Source organism: Mastigoproctus giganteus, chromosome 3 (assembly GCF_048544385.1).
Source record: "Mastigoproctus giganteus isolate SK-2022 chromosome 3, ASM4854438v1, whole genome shotgun sequence".
Classification (NCBI taxonomy): domain Eukaryota; kingdom Metazoa; phylum Arthropoda; class Arachnida; order Uropygi; family Thelyphonidae; genus Mastigoproctus; species Mastigoproctus giganteus.
The window spans coordinates 116965475-116984252 of record NC_143577.1 but is presented as its reverse complement, the minus strand read 5'-3'; the positions used below and the strand labels follow the sequence as shown (position 1 = coordinate 116984252).

At 40.7% G+C, this 18778-nt stretch overlaps 1 protein-coding gene across 2 annotated transcripts in view; it reads left to right on the top strand.

Moving 5' to 3' along the window:
• LOC150088244 (frizzled-10-like) overlaps nucleotides 1–18778 on the top strand; it is a 287419-nt gene that overhangs the window by 126665 nt on the left and 141976 nt on the right. Inside the window, exon 2 of one of the 2 annotated variants that reach the window (XM_090369402.1) lies at nucleotides 14764–14871. The exons of the other annotated variant lie outside the window; for it this stretch is intronic. The gene's annotated coding sequence lies outside the window, so the exon portion shown is untranslated. Of the gene's footprint in view, nucleotides 1–14763; nucleotides 14872–18778 lie in introns of those variants that run through there. 2 annotated transcript variants of the gene reach the window in all.

Genomic DNA, 18778 nt, shown 5'->3' with positions numbered 1-18778 from the left:
ATGTAGATAAGAAATAATAGTGGGCCTAAGGATGAACACTGTGGGATACCAATTTCAGGACTAAAAGGATATGAGGTTTTACCTTTAAATGTCACGGACATTTCTCTACCTTCCAAGTAGTTTTTAATCCAGTTTAGTGCTTGTCCTCTGAGCCCATAGTGATGCAGTTTGTTGATTAGTCTCTGATGGACTACCTTGTCGAAGGCTTCGCTTAAATCAAGGAAGATGGAGTCGACTTGTTTTCCTTCGTCAAGCGCCTGGATATGTTCGAAACAAATGAAATCATATCTGTGCAGGTGGAACGACCCTTGATAAATCCGTGAGAGTAATCTGACAAATTAAGTTTCATAAAGTTAAATAGCTGCTTCATTACAATGAATTTAATTATCTTTGAGAGTGTATTCAATTGACAAACTGGTCTGTAATTGTTGGGTGAGGATGGGTCTCATTTTTTGTAAAGAGGGGTAACAAAGGCCTTTTTCAGTTGAGCTGGATAGATTCCACTCTCAAATACCAATTTTATTAAGTGAAATAATGGCTTTATAAGTGTAGTTCCATATTTTTTCCATAAGACAGTAGGGATACCGTCCGGGCCTCGTGTGAGGTCCTTTTTCATACTATGGATTGTGCTCAATAATTCTGCTTGGTTTATTTCAAATACTGTTAGGGTATCAATGTAGTTGGGAGGAAAATTTTCGTTACCTTCCATCCCGTCATCTGCTGTATCTGTTTTGTAAATTTCTTCAAAGCTGCTAGCAAGGTAGTCTAGGGTAACATGAGGAGTTATTGATAGAAAGTCCAGTAAAAATCATTTTTTAACAACTGTTCTGAAGTCGTGAATTTGCTATCTCTATCAAAAGATGAAATCCTCTAACTGAAGTCTTTTAATTATTTTGGGAGAACCAGCAATTGCCCCAATACTGTTCTTAACAAGAAATAAGATCCCCTTATTTCTTGTTAAGATTCCCTGAGATCCCCTTGAGACCACCCAAGAGGGAAGAAGTCAACGCATGAAGTGGAGCATCGAAATGAATACAAATGCGAGCATACTACGAAGTAACGACGCTAGAGACAGACATGAAAACGTACAGGAGGAAATTACACACCAAGTGGTTGGAACTGTTATCAACTGTTCAGGTCACTAAACAGCGACTAGCAGAACAGAGACGGACTATTTTCAAGAAGAAACTGATGGTTCCTGCATTCTTTTAAAAAATCGAGCAGGATGTCAGCGATCAACAACAAAGAACAACGAATACGAACATAACGAAACCAGAACTCAAGGATAAACAGCAAATACAAGAACTACCAAATGGAGCAACCGAAGTAGAAACAGGCAGGATCACGATATCCAGAATAGGAGGAGAGTGGAAGAAAGCCCTAGCAGAATTCGAAGGAATACACTTCACAAAGACCCACACCCTACCTCAGCAGATACCTTAAAGAAACCTGTGGCAAAGCAGAGAACCACCCCAATAGTCGATTGATTCCGGATTATCTCAACAACAACGAAATAATCATAGACACCATCTGCACAGCCATTTACTATGCTGCTGTAGGAAACACCAGGAAGAACGAAATGGAAACCAGAGAAAAACATAACAGAAAAAAAAAAAAAAAAAAAAAAAACCGCAAAGACAAGGAACCACCAGCAGGGAAATAAGGCTACAGCAAAAGAAAGGAGACATAAGAGTGAAAATAGGCCAACTGACCCAGTACCAACAGGGTAAACAGAAGTAAGAAGCTGATAAGAAAATGAAAACATCCACAGCAAATACGAGATCTATAACCAGAGGATCGAAGAATACCTTGACACCCACAAGCAGAAACCCCTGGATCTCAGCAAGAGAATTCGCTGTTACAGGGAAAGTGCCCAGTGGAAAACAGACAACAGGATATTTGATTAAATCAGAGTGCCTTCTACAGGAAAATCATAGAAGAGGAGGCAACGGAACCCACAACTCCAAATCAGAAAGTATTCGAGGATTTCAGGGGTAAACTATGGAGCAGAGAAATTAGCCATAACGGCAGTGTCTCCTGGAGAGATCTATAAAGGAAGAACACCAAGAACGTACAAGGGATGACAGAAAGGGAAATTTGGGAGGAAGAAGTACAACAGCTGATCAGGAAGGCAAGAAGTGGCGAACTCCAGGAATAGATAACATCCAATTACTGATACAAGTAATTCAGCTACACACACACACACACACACACACACACACACACACACACACACACACACACACACACACACACACACACACACACACTACTAACGTGAAGGATTACTTTGTCTGCGCGGATAGCAGAGTGGCATCGTCACGGTCCTCCCCACACTGGGTGGAAAAGGCCAGGATGCGAATCTCGTCAATGACGCGAGGAACTTTAATGGACTTTTTTCACTTCTTGATCGGTCTCAGGCGCAGATAGCAAGGTTCTCCCCCAGAAACTGTGGTTTTTCGTCCAGTAAACAGACAAATCGACCATAGAACACACGCACTTAACAGACATAAGACACACAACACGACAGATGAATTTCATTATTCGGGTGGCTTAAAAATATTAGTTTGTTTTTTTTTTTTTTTTTGGTGAAGGAAAACACAGTGTTGTTGTTGTTGTTGTTGTTGTTGTTGTTGGGTTTAACGACACATAGGCTACTTGGGCCAAATTGTGTCTTCTAATGGTGAATATGAAATAATATCTATATTTTATGATATATTTGTATCCGGTTTAGGAAAGTATATAGTTCCTTTTTATTAGAATCATCTCCCAGAATCTGCAATAAATTTATTGATGACTGTGTTTTAGCAATTGATTTAAAAGTATCTAAGCGGATGTTCTGAAGGTGGGGACAGTCCACTAACAAATGGCGAATGGTCAGTTGTACTTGACATGATGTACATTGTGGAGCGCTGTCATTAGTTAATAGATAGAGGTGAGTGAGATAAGTATGCCCAATCCTGAGCCTTCCTAAAATTGTTTCTTCTCGTCTGCTTTTCTGGAAGCTGGAGGGCCACAGCTTTGGTTCTGGTTTTATTTGGTATAATTTGTTTTCTGGATAACCTCTCCAGATTAATGACCAGCTATTGTAACATGCTTTATGGATGATATGTTTATAATCAGTATATGGGGATCGAAAAGTCTGCAAAAGAGTAGTATCTGGTTGTTTGGCTGCTAGATCTGCTCTTTCGTTTCCTGCTATCCCAGAATGACCTGGAATCCAACAGAATGTTACAGTTTGGTTTGACTCATTACACACAAGTAATTTAGAATGGATTTGTTTTATTACAGGGTGAGAGGAGTTGGTATTACTATTTATGGCAGAGACAGCACTGAGCGAGTCAGTGTATATTATGGCAGACGAAATTAGAAGTTGAGTAATATGCCCTAGAGACAAGTTAATAGCATAAAGCTCAGCAGTGAAGATACTGCATTCTACAGGTAATGAGACAGAAGTGCTGAAAGATGGAAAGATCGCAGCAGCGCCTACTTGGGTCTCAGTTTTCGATCCATCTGTATAGATCTTACAGGCCTGTGAATTAAAAGCAGAGTGAGCTTCATGTAACTGTGCGATATTGAAGGGACACAAGGTGTTCTTTCCCCACTGTTGGAAATAGTCATCGTAAATTGCAGGGATATTTGTCCACGGTGGATCAGGAGGTGTTATGTCCTGATATATATTGTCGATTGCAATATTCCACGTTTGAGTTAGTTCTTTAAGTCTAAGTGCAGCAGGTCTGTTTTCATTTGGTTTACTGTTGTAAAATGAGTCCCATTCGGTGTTGTACAGACATCTCCAATTCGGGTGGTAGGGAAGACTGCGGATTTTTGCGGCATACATTAAAAGCAATGTTTTCCTCCGAAGATGTAAGGGAGGTTCGTGGGCTTCAATGAAAAGGCTCTGGACTGGGGAGGTTCTGAAAGCCCCTAGAGAAACCCGAAGGGCACTGTGCTGGATGGTATTTAATCGTTCTAATGTACTCTTCCTCGCAGAGTCATACACTGGAGAACCGTAGTCCAAACGGGATCTGATGAGAGCTCTATAAATATGGATAAGCGTATGCCGATCAGCGCCCCAAGACATGGATGACACACACCGAAGGATATTCAATTTCTTCAAGCAGATGGTACGAAGATAGGCCACATGTGCTTGAAAGTTCAGTTTTCTATCTAGAATCAGGCCAAGAAAGCGGACAGTGTTAACCAGAGGAACCGACACATTTTTTATCTTTAACTCAGGATCAGGATGAAATGACCGGAGTTTGCAGAAATGAGTGGTAGTGGATTTCTGTTCAGCAAGATGGTATCCATTGCGTAAAGTCCACGATTCTATTCTGTTTAGAGTAATTTGTAACTGTCTTTCGATAGTATTCATATTTTGTGATTGGCACGATATGGTGAGATCATCTGCATACATATATACTTCAATAGTTTTTGGAAGATCTTCCAATATATTGTTGACCCTAATTGCGAATAGGGTTGGACTCAGTATAGAACCCTGTGGGACACCCTCTTCTTGAATATGAGATGCTGATAGGAGGTTTTGATATCTGACTTGAAAGGTACGTAACTTTAAAAAGTTCTGAATAATTTGAGGGAGATAGCCTCTCAACCCTAACTGATGCATATCTGTGATAATACCATGACGCCATGTGGTGTCGAATGATTTCTGAATATCCAGGTTGACCATAACTAAATGTTGTCTCCTGATGAAGGCGTTACGTATGTTGGATTCAATTTTGACAAGTAAATCTAGGGTGGACCTGTTTTTGCGGAAGCCATATTGGTGATCAGAAAGCAGATTTTGGGATTCAAGAATCCAGGTGAGCCTCTTATGCACCACCCTTTCGAAGGTCTTGCCCAAACAGCTTGTCAATGATATTGGTCTGTAATTTTGAACTAGAGATGTATCTTTTCCCGGTTTTGGTATTGCACAAATATAGGAATGACGCCATGAGAGAGGATATGTGTTTTCTGAGAAGATCCTATTATAAAATAGCAATAGTATGTACAGATCAGCTTCACACAGATGTTTAAGCATTCTGTAGTGAATGCCGTCTGGTCCTGCTGCACTATTTGGAGATTTACTCAAGGATTCTTTGAGTTCAGCTATAGTAAAGGGCTGGTTATATGGAAGTGGGTGATTAGTTGAAAAATTCAATTTTTTTCGTTCTTCATTAGTTTTAATTCTCTGAAAAGCAGTCACATAAGTGGTTGAGGCGGAAGTATTATAGAAATATTCTGCTAAAGCATTTGCGATGTCAGTAGGAGAAGATAGGTCCTGCCCATTCCACTGAATTATTGGAGACTGTAGAGGTAGAAATTTTCCATTGAGAGCTTGTATTTTTTTCCAGATAATCCGAGTGTCAGTATTTTTGTTAATAGTTGAGGCGAACGTAATCCAGGAGTCACGTTTTGCTTTTTTCCTAATTTGTCTTGCTTTGGCTCTCAGTTTTTTGAAAGCTAAAAGGTTGGCAGTAGTGGGGAATTTGCGAAATTGGTTCCAAGCACGGTTTTTTTCTACTTTCGCTATGGTGCAATCTTGATTCCACCACTGGTTTTGGTGTACCCGCTTGCTCTGGTTGGATTTTGCAATAGAAATTTCAGCTGCTGATAATATATGGCTGGTAATGTGTTCGGTTACTTCATCAATATGTTGTTGCTGTACATACTGTTTGTTTAATAGGACACAAGTACAGTAGTTTTTCCAGTCTGCTTTGTGGAAATTCCAAGATATACGGGCTTTGGGGCATGATACGACCTGTGTTTGAATTGATCTGATGATTGGAAAATGGTCACTGTGGAATGGATCGTTCAACACCAACCATTCCATACTTGGAAAAAGAGATGCTGAACAGATAGATAAATCTATGGCAGATGTTGTGCCTGCAGGTAATTGAACATAAGTTGGAGAGCCAGTGTTTAATACAGTCAGATTATGGTTATCTAGGAATGTTTCAATTAATTGGCCTCTCTTATCCATAGTGGAGGATCCCCACGATGGATGGTGACCGTTAAAATCACCGAGTAAACAGACAGGAGGTGGCAGTTGTATTAAAAGGTTGTCAAGTTCAGTCTGGGTACAAGGATAATTAGGTGGTATATAAACAGATGCAAGGGTTAATGATATTCCCATTGCTATCCGAACTGCTACAACTTCTAGGGAGGTTTCTAGTTGGAGATGTCTTGATGGTATGGTAGTTTTGACAAGAATACCTACCCCTCCACGAGAAGAGTCAGAATCCCTGTCTCGCCTAAACATAGTATAATTTTTGAATTTGAGTGAAACTTTTGGTGATAAAAATGTTTCCTGTAAGCATACTCCTAATGCGTTAGTTTGTGTGAGTAAATCATTCAGGTCATCTATATTACTGCGTAATCCTCTGCAGTTCCATTGTAGGAATTTGTTCATTGCTTGGGTTTATTTGACGAAGATTGATCTGACTGTTTTTTCTGAGGTTTCTGCCTGCTCAGTTTTGATTTTTCATTTTTGGGAAAGGTTGGGCGTCCTGTATCCATGGTATCATTGGCATGTAATTCTAGGACTGTGTCTTCGTCCTCTGACTGAACTTCCATTTGAATGTTGCTATAGCATGATTTCATTGTCTTTTGATTTTCAACACTAACAGATTTTGTTCTTTCGGGCAAGGTTGAGATGGCATCAGTTGGGATACTGATTGGCGTGTTGCTGGTTTCATTAACTGTAGATTTTTTATTGCACGTTAGCATAGTTTTGGCCCAGGTGGCAAATGAAATGTTTGGTTCTATGGAGACATCTGTTTGAGTTGAAATTGACCGGCTGTTTTTAGAGACCGATGCGTATGATCGGCTAGGCATGGTTAACAGTATTTGCTTCCTTGCTTCAGGGTATGTGACTTTATGCTCTACCTTATATTTCTGGATTTGTTTGCCTGTTTTCCAAAGGTCACATGCTTTAGAAAAGGCAGGATGGCTTCCTTTACAGTTAGGGCAACTAGGAGTGGCAGCTGTACAGTCTCCTTGGGAATGCTCCTTAGAGCCACAAATAGGACACACAGCATCGCCTCGGCATGCCGTCTGAGAATGGCCATACTTCTGGCACTTAAAGCAGCGAATGGGATTTGGGATGTAGGGCCGAATCTTGCAGTTTAAATAACCTGCTTTAACAGAAGATGGAAGAGTCGGAGTACTAAATGTCAAAATGACGGACCTGGTTGGTAGTAGGTTCCCATCTTTTTTGGTCATTATTCTCCGCGCATGAGTCACTTTTTGTTCCCTGAGTTCTTGTATTATCTCTTCTTCTGACACTGATAGTAAGTCCCATTCGCTGATAACGCCTCTAGAGGTGTTAAGAGTGTTATGAAGCGTAACTGACACTGGAATACTGTTAAATGATGTTAATTTTAACAGCTTCTCTGAGTGAGTTGTCTTAGAAGTTTCAATTAGAAGGTCTCCAGATTGGAGACGCTTAACCATTTTAGGAGATCCACAAACCGATTCTAAACATTTCTGTATAAGAAAAGGCGATAGTTTGCCCACAGGTTGCGTGGATAATGAGTGCATTATAAGAAATGCTGGCACGTCATTATTCTGATTTTCCGTCCTTAGTCTCTTTGGACGATTGGAGTCATGGTTAATGTCAGGAATTTCTGACCTTGAGCTCGAGGGCTCTAACAGTGGATAGTCACTTATATCCATGTCGGCTCCTTTTGGCCCTGGGGGTTTGGGGGTTTGTCTTTACCACCCAGGTTACCGGCCCAGCCACGGGGAGGCAGGAGCAGTGCCACGAGGTGACCAAGCGGCTATTAGTTGTGTTAGTAATAAAGAAAACGAAACAGAAAGGTTTCTTTCCTTTCTGGGCCTTTGCCTACTTCTTGTAGAACAAAAGAGCTACTTAAATATAAAATGAGAAAAAACGGTATTCAGAAATAAACAGAATATATACAATGGCAAAAGCTCTTTAGATAGCTCGCTTTGGAAAACGCACTGAGATCGCTTGGCCACGGAACGCTTGGCACCCGGGGCCGAAAACACAGTGTATCAGGCCATAAGAAAGAAGACAGTAAAGCGGCATACTTCACACAGCCTAAGCGAGGACGACCCTCCGACCTAGACAGAACAAGCAAAGCTAGAAAGATTTGGCAAAGAAGACACTCCTCGGCAGATACTACAATGATCGCCATCACGACCACATAGATAAAATGGCTACCACTGCATGGCTCACAAGGGGGGACGCTCTTCCCTGAGACTGAAGGCTTCATGCTCACCATCCAAGACCTGTTAATGAACACCAAGAGCTATAGATAATACATTGCCAAGGGACCGGAGTGACACATGACACATGTCGACAGTAGCGTAACCAGGTATTATCCTAATGGGGATATGCGACCATGTCCAGGGACCATCGTAAGGAGGACATGCTGACCAGGCTTTTGAGTTTTTGTTTTTTTTTTCAGAACGCCCACTGCGTTCTTTTTTTATTTCAAATTTTTGGTTAAGGGGAGCATATGACCTTTCTGTCCACCCCTGAATACGCCCCTGCATGTCGACGATGCCACCTACCCTCAGAAACGATCCGGCACATCACTGCAGGATGGAGTGTGATTATCTAGATGGAGTACAACCGCAGACACCACCAGGTACCCAGGATAATACATCAGAAGTTAGCGAGGAAATACTATTTGATCGAAAGTGTATCGTATTACAAGTACGAACCCCAGGCCATACTATAGACCCCAACCTACAAGCTGATCTGGGACCGTGCCATAATAACGGACAAGATAATCCCGCACAACAGGTCTGACATAATCCTTGTCAACAAGAAGGAAAAGACTATCATTCTGATCGCCATAACGGTGCCCAACACTAGCATCTCCAGAAACCCAACGAGGAAACGATAAATAAAATGAAATAAATTTTGTTTTAGATCAGGAAGTACATAGGACTGAGAAGGAGATCAAAGAGACTGGCGCTTCCGTAGCCAGGTGGGCAGGAGCAGCAGTGCGTAGCACACTTCTTGATCAGACTGGGATTCGAGCCCTTGACCACCAAATACGGAGGATGCGGAAAGGTCAGGAAATGACCACCGCATATCTCCGGAGCCATATGGCCTTAGTTGCTAATGCTCCTAAAAACCAAATAACAACAACAAAAACAACATCAAAGAGACTGGCATATGCAACGTGTAAAGACCATTCCGATCATTGTGTCAACCACCTGTATGGGAGCTAAAAACCCTCACAAGAGCCTAGCACCAATAGGTCTCCCAGAGAACACCTATACTGAACCCCAGAAAGTCGCAATGCGACTTTCTGGGGTTCAGTATAGTCAGAGAGTTCCTCAATCAACAGTAACACCGGACATAACAACCACCCTGTGCACTAGGTATTACACTGGTGTACAAAACCTAAGGACCAAGACTATTTTTAAAGGTTACAACCACAAAATCGTTACTTAAGGTACTCTTTACTGATGAGAGTAGAGTCAGTCTCAGCAGCGATTCTGGACGTCAACTAATCTGGCGAGAGGTTGGCACGTGGTATCACCCAGCAAACATCGCTGAAAGGGATCTATATGGCTACAGAGGTGGTCTCGTCTGGGGAGACGTTATCTTGGATGGATGTACACAACTCCAGATACTGGAAGGCGGTACTGTAACCGGTGCACGCTACTGTACTGAGGCAATTCTTCCCCATGTGCATCTGTTCCGACGTGCCATTGGCCCCAAGTTCGTGTTTATGGATGATAACGCCACACCCCATCGCACTGCAGCTGTTTATATGCTTTTGGAAAATGAGGACATTGTTCATATGGATTGGCCTGCCCGTTCCATCTGGCTAAATCCCATCGAGCCCATGTGGGACGCTCTGGGGACACGCCTAGCGGCACGTCCACACCCACCAGAAAATGCTCACCAGCTGAAGATGGCGCTGACAGAGAAATGGACGATGTTACCGCAAGAACTTATCAACAGCATTGTTCTAAGTATGGACAGGCGATGCAAAGCCTGTATCAACATTTAAGGGTGGTCATATCTCCTACTGAGGACCACCTCTTGTCTTTGTCCCATCTTTGGCAGTGATGCATCTGTATCCAGGCAGCCAGTGCTCTGTTGCCATTTTTGAATAAAGTCTCTCTGTACAGTTTTGCTTCCGTTGTTGTTTCCTTCGTCATACGTTGAGGGCGTAGCTCAGATGGCAGAGCGTTCGTTTATAAATAAGATCTTTATTGTAAAGTTCATCGGTACACGCAGGTACCACGACCTTACAATACCCTTCACGGCATCATGCCAGGGGTTTAGTATGCGAGGGGTACTGGGATCGATACCCGGTGCCTCCAAATTTATGAGGCCGCCGTAGCCGAGTGGTTAAGCTGTGCAAAATACAAGTGCCTTGAGTGACCCGGGTTCAAGCTCGTGACTGCTGAATGCGGTGCTGTTTCTTGTATTCTCTCTACCTTGTGAACTCCTCTGACCGTGTGATCGTCCCGGAGTAATAATATAATAATAAATTACAGTAAAACCTCTATTTAAGGGACTATATTGGAATAAGGGCTGTCCGCCAAGTCCATTAAACTCGCAAGAAATACATAGTCTCCGAAGTTGGCAGAATATTTCGAAAAATAACATTCTAGTAACAGAAACGAAATGCCACTGCTCTGTTATATTCTCCATGTTGCAAACTCCTCTGACTTTCGATAGCTGTCCCAGCTTTAAAGAGAAAATTTATTTAATATTAGGTGCGTGACACCTATTATTAGTTAGCTAATCATTGGGAGAGCCCATTTCAGCACACCCCAAGTTTTGGGGACACTCTATTGATTTCTGACACGCTCAGAAGACTGAAAAAAAGATGGTGTGAGGAAAACTTTGATTCCCTATCACCTTTATTATAAAAATATTTTAACTGAAGGTAAATATCAGCAGACTGAGACAGTTACGTCTGAGTGGATGCCACCCGTAATTTTCAAATTCCGTTAAATCGAGGGCTTACTGAATAATCCTAGTAAACATCTGACTGGAACGCATCTAACGTTAAGTGAATTTGCTGTTTATACGCCGTGACGTCTATACTTCAACAGTACTGCCGCATTTTGTGATATTAGTTCGATTCGAACACTCGACGTGCAAAGCTGTGTACTTTTACCCTGACCGCTCGGCGACGCTAGTTACGAGAGCTAGAAATACTCGGGTGAATAAATGAAGTGTTATGTCCTCTGTTGTTGTTTTTTGTAGTTTTGTGGCGCAAAAGCTGCTTTGGCTATATTGCGCCTGTTCAAGTTTTGTTATTTTCAGTTATGTTAACACTAACGTTGGAATATTAGATGCAATTGATAAGGTTTATTAGACTGAGGTATGTAAAGAGTTCCTTTACTTCTGAATTTTCTCCTATAATGAGTTCAAGGCTTAATGGTTCATTTGCATGCGATTTGAAAGCTGATTGGTGGGCAGTTTGGTAACGTGGACATTCTATGATGACGTACTTCACTCACTGTTAGTATGGTTAAACACTGAGGGAATTGTGGCAGATCATTTTTCATTAGGAGATAAGAGTGTGTTAAATGTCCAATGCTAAGGCGGGCGAGGATAACCTCTTCATGCCTGTTTGACCGAAAACTTGATTTCGGCTGTTGTTTGATTTGGTATAGTTTGTTGTTTTCTTGAGATTTCCAGGTCTGTGTCCATACGTTTTCAGAGGCTTTTCGAATGACATTTTTAAAGTCATTGTGTGGAATTTTATGTAGGTGAGAATTTTCATTTGATGGATGTTTGGCATCTTGATCAGCACGTTCATTACCCAGTATTCCAACATGTCCGGGAATCCAAGTGAATCTGACTTTTTGGTTTTTAGTCTTAAGAAGCGATAAGCTGGAAAGAATTTTTCTTAGATACGGGTGAGATGGTTGATTTTTAGCTGTAAAGCATATATTGCACTTAATGAGTCTTCAAAAAATTATACTTTTTTACGAGGGAATTTTTGGCAATGTGATCTAGTGCGAGACTTATTGCAAACAGTTCAGCACTATAGATACTACACTCTACTGGAAGGGACTGAGAAATTATACTATTTTGCAGGACCACAGCAGCACCAACGTGTGTATCGGTTTTGGAGCCATCAGTGCACAGATGAGAGTAATCATAGAATTGGATTGTATAAGAGGAATGCAGCTGTTTTATGTACTGATTTGGGATGTTATTTTGTTTCCATTTTATGAGGTCCACGTCACAGTCGGCTGAAATTATTTCCCACGGAGGAAGATATGTGGGGGTATCTTGGTAGATTTTATCCATATTTAAGTTCCATTGTGAAAGTATTTCTTTTAGCCGTATGCCAGAAGGTTTGCATATGCTAGATTTTTTCTCATATAAAGTTTCCCATTTTGGAGTATACAGATATTGCCAAGTTGGATGTTCGGGAAGGCTTTGAATTTTTGAAGCATAGTTCAGAAGAAGTTGTCTACGAAGGTTGAGTGGGTGTTCATAAATCTCTGTGTATAGAGGTGACGTACGAAATGCTCCGGAAACAACACGTAATGCACTGTGGTGGATAGGATCTAACCATTTTAGAACACTTTTCCTCGCTGAGGTGTAGATGAGAGAACCATAATCTAATTTAGATCTTATCATTGCTCGATAAATATGCAATAGTGAATAACGATCAGCTCCCCATGTCATGGCAGATATTGCTCATAAAATGTTTAATTTGTTTACATACACTCTGCTTAGATATTTTATATGTTCTAGGAAATTTAGTTTATGATCCATGATTACACCTAGTAGTCGGATACTATGCTTCAGTGGGATTGGTTGATTGCTTATTCTTAGTTCTGGGTCAGGATGCATCTTTCGTTTTCTGCAGAAGTGTATTGCCGCTGTCTTTTGTACTGAGAATCGATAGCCATTATAGGTAGACCAGGACTTTGTATTTTGTTTATAGCGCATTGAAGCTGTCTCTCGATTGTCCGCATATTCTGCGAGTGATATGAAATAGTGAGATCTGCATATAGACACTTGAAGCATCTTATGGGATTGGGGATGTATGGCTTTACCTGTCAGTGCAGGTATCCTGCTTTGACTGATGTTTGTTGAGTAGGAGTATTGAAAGTAAGTGTGATATCAGATTGTATACCAACCCGATCTGATACCAACCCGATTTGATTGTATATCTCCAATCAGATCGGGTTGGTATCAGATTTCCATCCTTTTTAATAAAGATCCTTTTTGCATGTACGACATTCTGGTTTTGTAACTCTTGTACAATTTCTTCTTCAGAGTTGTTTAAGAGGTCCCATTCCACAATACCCCTTTTGATGAATTTAAGGTGGCGTGTGGAGTGACCTTGATGGGAATTCCGCCAAAATCCGTAGTTTTAAGAAGAAGCTCTGAATGTCGATGATTTGTTGTTTTTATTAGCAGGTCACCAAATTTTAAGCGGCGAACCATTTTCGGTGGACCAGCTATATGTTCTAAGCACCTTTGTATTACAAAGGGAGAAAGTTTACTAATAGGCTGGTGGTCTGTTAGGGAGTGGAAAATTAGAAAGAGTGGAGAGATGGTTTGGGTCACATCTTTCTTTTGTCTTTTGGAAGTAGATAGATTAGGATCATCTTGCTGCCGATTATGATCAGTTAGATCCATAGTTCCAGGTGAAGCCTGGTTTGTCGAGTCCATTGTTGCTCCTTTTTGCCCTGAAAGGATTATTTTTCATTTCAGGTTTCCGGTCCCGCCACGGGGAGGCAGGAGCAGTGCCACCTAGCGACCAAGCGGCTGGAGAGTTAGTCTGTTAGTGAAGAAAATAAATGTACTAAGAAAAGAAAGGTGGTTTTCCTTCCTGGGTTCTTACTTAAATCTAAATCTGTTAAGGACAGAACCACTTACAATGAGGATGAAATAAGGATGAGAAAGGCGCTAGAAATGAAACAGAACGAAATCACTTGTAAAGATCACTATATGTCGCTTAAGAAAATCGCTTGGTCCCTGTCGCTTGGCACTCGGGGCCTGTTATGTCATCTGTGACAGTATCAGATTTAATCCTATGTGGAGTCGGTGTTCGTTTAAGGACAGCACAATTTAGAGGTTGAGGGGAAAAGAGAAGAATTTATTATTTCTATGGCAATATCAAAAGCTAAAGTGACAATGAGACATTTGTTTTCAATATTTAAAAGCTAATTCATTAAAAAAAAATCATTGCTTTATGTCTTGTGCAATTAGTGGTGTATCGTTATTACGTTTTGTGTGTAATCAGTGGTTACGTCTATGGTGAAACCGGTGCAGATGCACTTGGGCCCTGAGCTCAGGGGAGCCCAAGAGGAAAGGAGAAAAAGTTACATAAAAAAAATAATAATAAATAAATAAATAAATTGCGTTCCATCAGGTCCAAAGTTTGTTATGAAACGCCACAGTATGTAATGCGTATTTTACAGCGTGGGCACCGGAAAGAATTCTTGCTTAGAGTGACGATTATGCTAAGTCTTCTACTTCTCTATGGGTTTCTAGTAGAAAATTAACAGAACAAGAGTGGCGATTACTGCATTTGTGCGCGCACACAGTTTGAATTCTTTAGTAAAGCGCAAATAATGAAATTCAAGTTTACCGCCTTGATTTTAATTGGTGCCAAATACACACAGTGCTGTAAGTTGCTTGAGTTTGTCACTAACTGAAATAAAGAATTATTTACTTTACAAGATTTTCACCACGAAGACTTTTGTTCCAAACATTATTTTGTGCATTTATTTATTTTCCGCATATATAAAAGACTTCAAAATTAAATTAAATCGTTCGTTTAGTAATCTCGAAAGAAATAATCTCGCCGTGATGTAGAAGACTTCAAGAAGTCAGTTTTCAACTCGTTAGAGGGGTGTCTTTTCTTAATCAATATCGACGGGCTGAGGATTCAAGATATGACCAAAGTAAGTTTGAAAAATCTCTTCTTCCAACAAAAATTATTAATATATTTTGTCAAGTTCTTTTATCTCGAATATAAAAATACGCTCTGCTCCGATAACATCGCTTTTCATTTCCGTTTAGGTAACAAACAGAGCTATTACATGTTGTTATTGTTGTTGTTATTGTTATTTTTGGCGCAAGGGCTGCTTAGACCATATTGCGCCTATCAGTGATATGAAAGTTATCAATGGTGACTGTTATGGAAACAGTCAGAGACGATCATATAGTTTTATTCGTTTAAGAAAACAGAATAACTCCAAGAGATTAGCATCGTTGCCTATGATATGAGAGAGTTTTAGAGGTTCTTTTAGATTTGGAAGGAAGCTGAATGAACATTGCCGAGCATGTTTGTACAGAGTGCATTCAACAAGAATGTGCTTCATTGTTAGCTGACAGTTGCATTGAGAACACTGTGGAGGATCATTTCCTGTGAGGAGAAATAGGTGAGTAAACTGGCTGTGGCCGATTCGTGCTCTGGTTAAGATGACTTCTTCCTTTCTGTTAGTGCGAAAACTAGAGGTCCATAACTGTGGTTCTGATTTTATTTCCAATAGCTTATTACCCGTTTGAGCTTGCCATAGAAGTGTCCATTGTTCCTTACATGTCCTTCGTATCATAGGTTTGTAATCAACATATGGAACACAAAAGCCTGAAGATAATGGGTTAGATGGATGTTTTGCAGCATGGTCTGCGCATTCGTTTCCTGGGATCCCAGTGTGACCTGGGATCCAGCAGAAGATGACTACTTGCTGGCGTTCCTGAATAAGAATCATCTTACTTCTTATGGTTTGTATTAAAGGATTGGTTGGTGAGGAGATGTTTTGTAGGGCTACTAGTGTACTCTGCGAGTCGGTATATATTATACTTTTTTTAATGGAGCAATGAATAATATTTTCTAGGGCAAGTTTAATGGCGAATAACTCAGCTGTATAACTGCTGCATTCAGTAGGCAGAGATACAGAGATGGTGTTAAAAGGGAAAACTGCTGCAGCACCTACTCCACTATCAGACTTTGATCCATCTGTGTATATTTTCATGAAATGCGGATGATTTTGTGTGTGAGAAGTATGAAGTTGTCGCACGTTAATATTTGCAAGGGAATCTTTTCCCCAGTTCAGGAAGTAATTGTCACAGGATGGATTAACCCAGGACCATGGGGGAACTGAAGTGTTTGGATCTTGGAGGACTTTTTCAAGGTGCACATTCCAGCTTTCAGATAGAGCCTGCAATCTGATGCCAGTAGGTTGGACTGCTCTGGGTTTATTTCTGTAGAACATTTTAAACTGTGGATCACTAAGTATAGGCCAAATTGGATGGGTAGGCATGCTTTGAATTTTAGCGGCATAATTCAAAAGTAACACCTTCCTTCTGAGGCAGAGTGGAATTTCATGGGCTTCGGCGTAGAGACTTTGTACTGGCGATGTTCTATAAGCACCTGTAGCAATCCTAAGGGCAGAATGTTGAACAGGAGCAAGCCGTACTAGCACACTCTCCCTAGCAGAGTCATACACCGGGGCTCCATAATCAAGACGAGATCTAATTAGAGTTCTATACAGGTGAAGTAAGGTGTAACGGTCAGCACCCCATGTTGTAGAAGAAAGAACTCTGAGAATGTTCATTTTTTTCTGGCAGGTTGTCCGGAGATATTTGATATGTTCTAAAAAATTAAGTTTCCTATCAAAAATTAGACCGAGGAGGCGAATGCTACTCATAACTGAGATAGGATGATTTGTTAGGTGTAGCTCTGGGTCAGGATGCATCCCTCGTTTGTTACAAAAGTGAATGGCACTCGATTTTTGATGAGATAGTCTGTAACCATTCTGTGTCATCCATAGTTCAATATTGTTTAGTGAGATTTGTAGTTGCCTTTCAATGAAGTTCATATTCGGCGAACTGCAGGAAACAGTCAGATCATCAGCATAGAGATATGAGTTCACAGTCTTGGGAATACATTTGGTAATATGATTTATTCTCAATGCAAATAAAGTAGCACTGAGAACTGAGCCCTGTGGTACTCCTTGCTCTTGTATATAGATTTGTGAGAAGACTTCTCTATAGCGAACTTGAAAAGATCTATACTGAAGGAAGTTTTGTATGTAGCATGGTAAGTGACCTCTCAGGTCAAGGGAATGAAGATCTTTTAAGATACCAAAACGCCAGGTGGTGTCAAAGGCCTTCTCTATGTCAAGGCAGACCATGACAAGATGTTCATTTCGTATAAATGCATTCCTGATATTTGTTTCAGCTTTAACCATAAGATCTAGGGATGAGCGATTTTTTCTGAAACCAAACTGGTTATCAGAGATTAGATGTTTTGAATCCAGATACCATGTTAATCGGCGGTGTATAATTTTTTCTAATGTTTTACTCAAACAACTGGTAAGAGAGATGGGTCTATAATTGTGAGGGATAGAATGATCTTTCCCTGGTTTGGGAATTGCCACTACATAGGAGTGATGCCAGCGAGTGGGGTATGAATGTTCAATGAATATACGGTTGTAAAAGGTCAGCAGCAATGACAGTGATTTATTGTCTAAGTGTTGAAGCATTATGTAATATACTCCGTCTGGACCAGCAGCACTGTTCTTTGAGGAATATATAGCTTTTTGAAGTTCAATCATAGTAAGTGTCTGATTGTATGGTAGAGAAGCAGCGGTTTTGAAGTTAAGTTTTGATTTTTCGGCTGAGGCTTTGATCTTCTGAAATGACGGATCATACGAGTTCGAGGCAGACAACTGGGAGAATATTGTCCCTAGAGTATTCGCAATTTCTGCAGGACTAGAGAGCTCCTGTCCATTCCAGTTGAATATTGGCGAGGATAATGGAGGAAATTTGCCATTTAGCTGTCTTATTTTTTTCCATATTGTTCTTACATCAGTATTTTTATTTACTGAAGTCGCAAATCGGATCCAAGAGTTTTTTTTAGCTTCCTTTCTGATGTGTCGGGCTTTGGCTCTTAGTTTCTTATAATTTATAAGGTTGTTGGTAGTAGGGTATTTGCGAAATATATTCCACGCTCGGTTTTTTTCTTTTTTGGCATTCTTACATTCATCGTTCCACCAATAATTTATGGGTCTGTAGGTGACTGATTGTGATTGTGGGATGGCAATGGATGCAGCTGCTAGAATTTCTTTGGTGATATGATCAGTAGCTGTGTCAATTGGGAAGGATTCAATGATCTGTTTATCAAATGAAACATGAGAGGTATACTTGGCCCAATCTGCCTTGGTAAATTTCCATTTTATTTGGTTTTTTGCAGTTGAAGAGCGTGATGTTTGGATCTTACAGATCAATGGGTAGTGGTCACTGTTTAGTGGATCATCTAGAGCTGTCCACTCAATATTAGGAAAGAGGATCGGAGAGCATATTGATAGATCTATTGCAGACACTGTTCCTGTTGGGAGATGGATGTAAGTGGGTGAACCAGTATTTAGGATGGTTAAGTTTTGTCTGTCAATGAGCATTTCAATGAGTTGCCCTCGTCCATCTGCATTGGGAGAACCCCACAATGGATGGTGTCCATTGAAGTCGCCCAATAAACAGAAAGGGGTTGGCAACTGCATTATAAGATTTTCAAGTTCGTGAATAGTACACGGATGATTGGGTGGTAGATAGATCGAAACAAGAGTCAGAGTGATGCCAATTGCTATTCGGGTAGCAACGGCTTCTATAGAGGTTTGTAAAGAAATGCGTCTGCATGGGACTCGCGAATCTATGAGTATGGCTACTCCACCACGAGCATTATTTGCAATAGGTCTATCTTGTCTGAAAAGAGTATAGTTTTTTATCAAAGGAGATACCTGAGGAGTCAGATATGTCTCCTGTAGGCAGATGCCCACTGGTTTATGCTGCTTA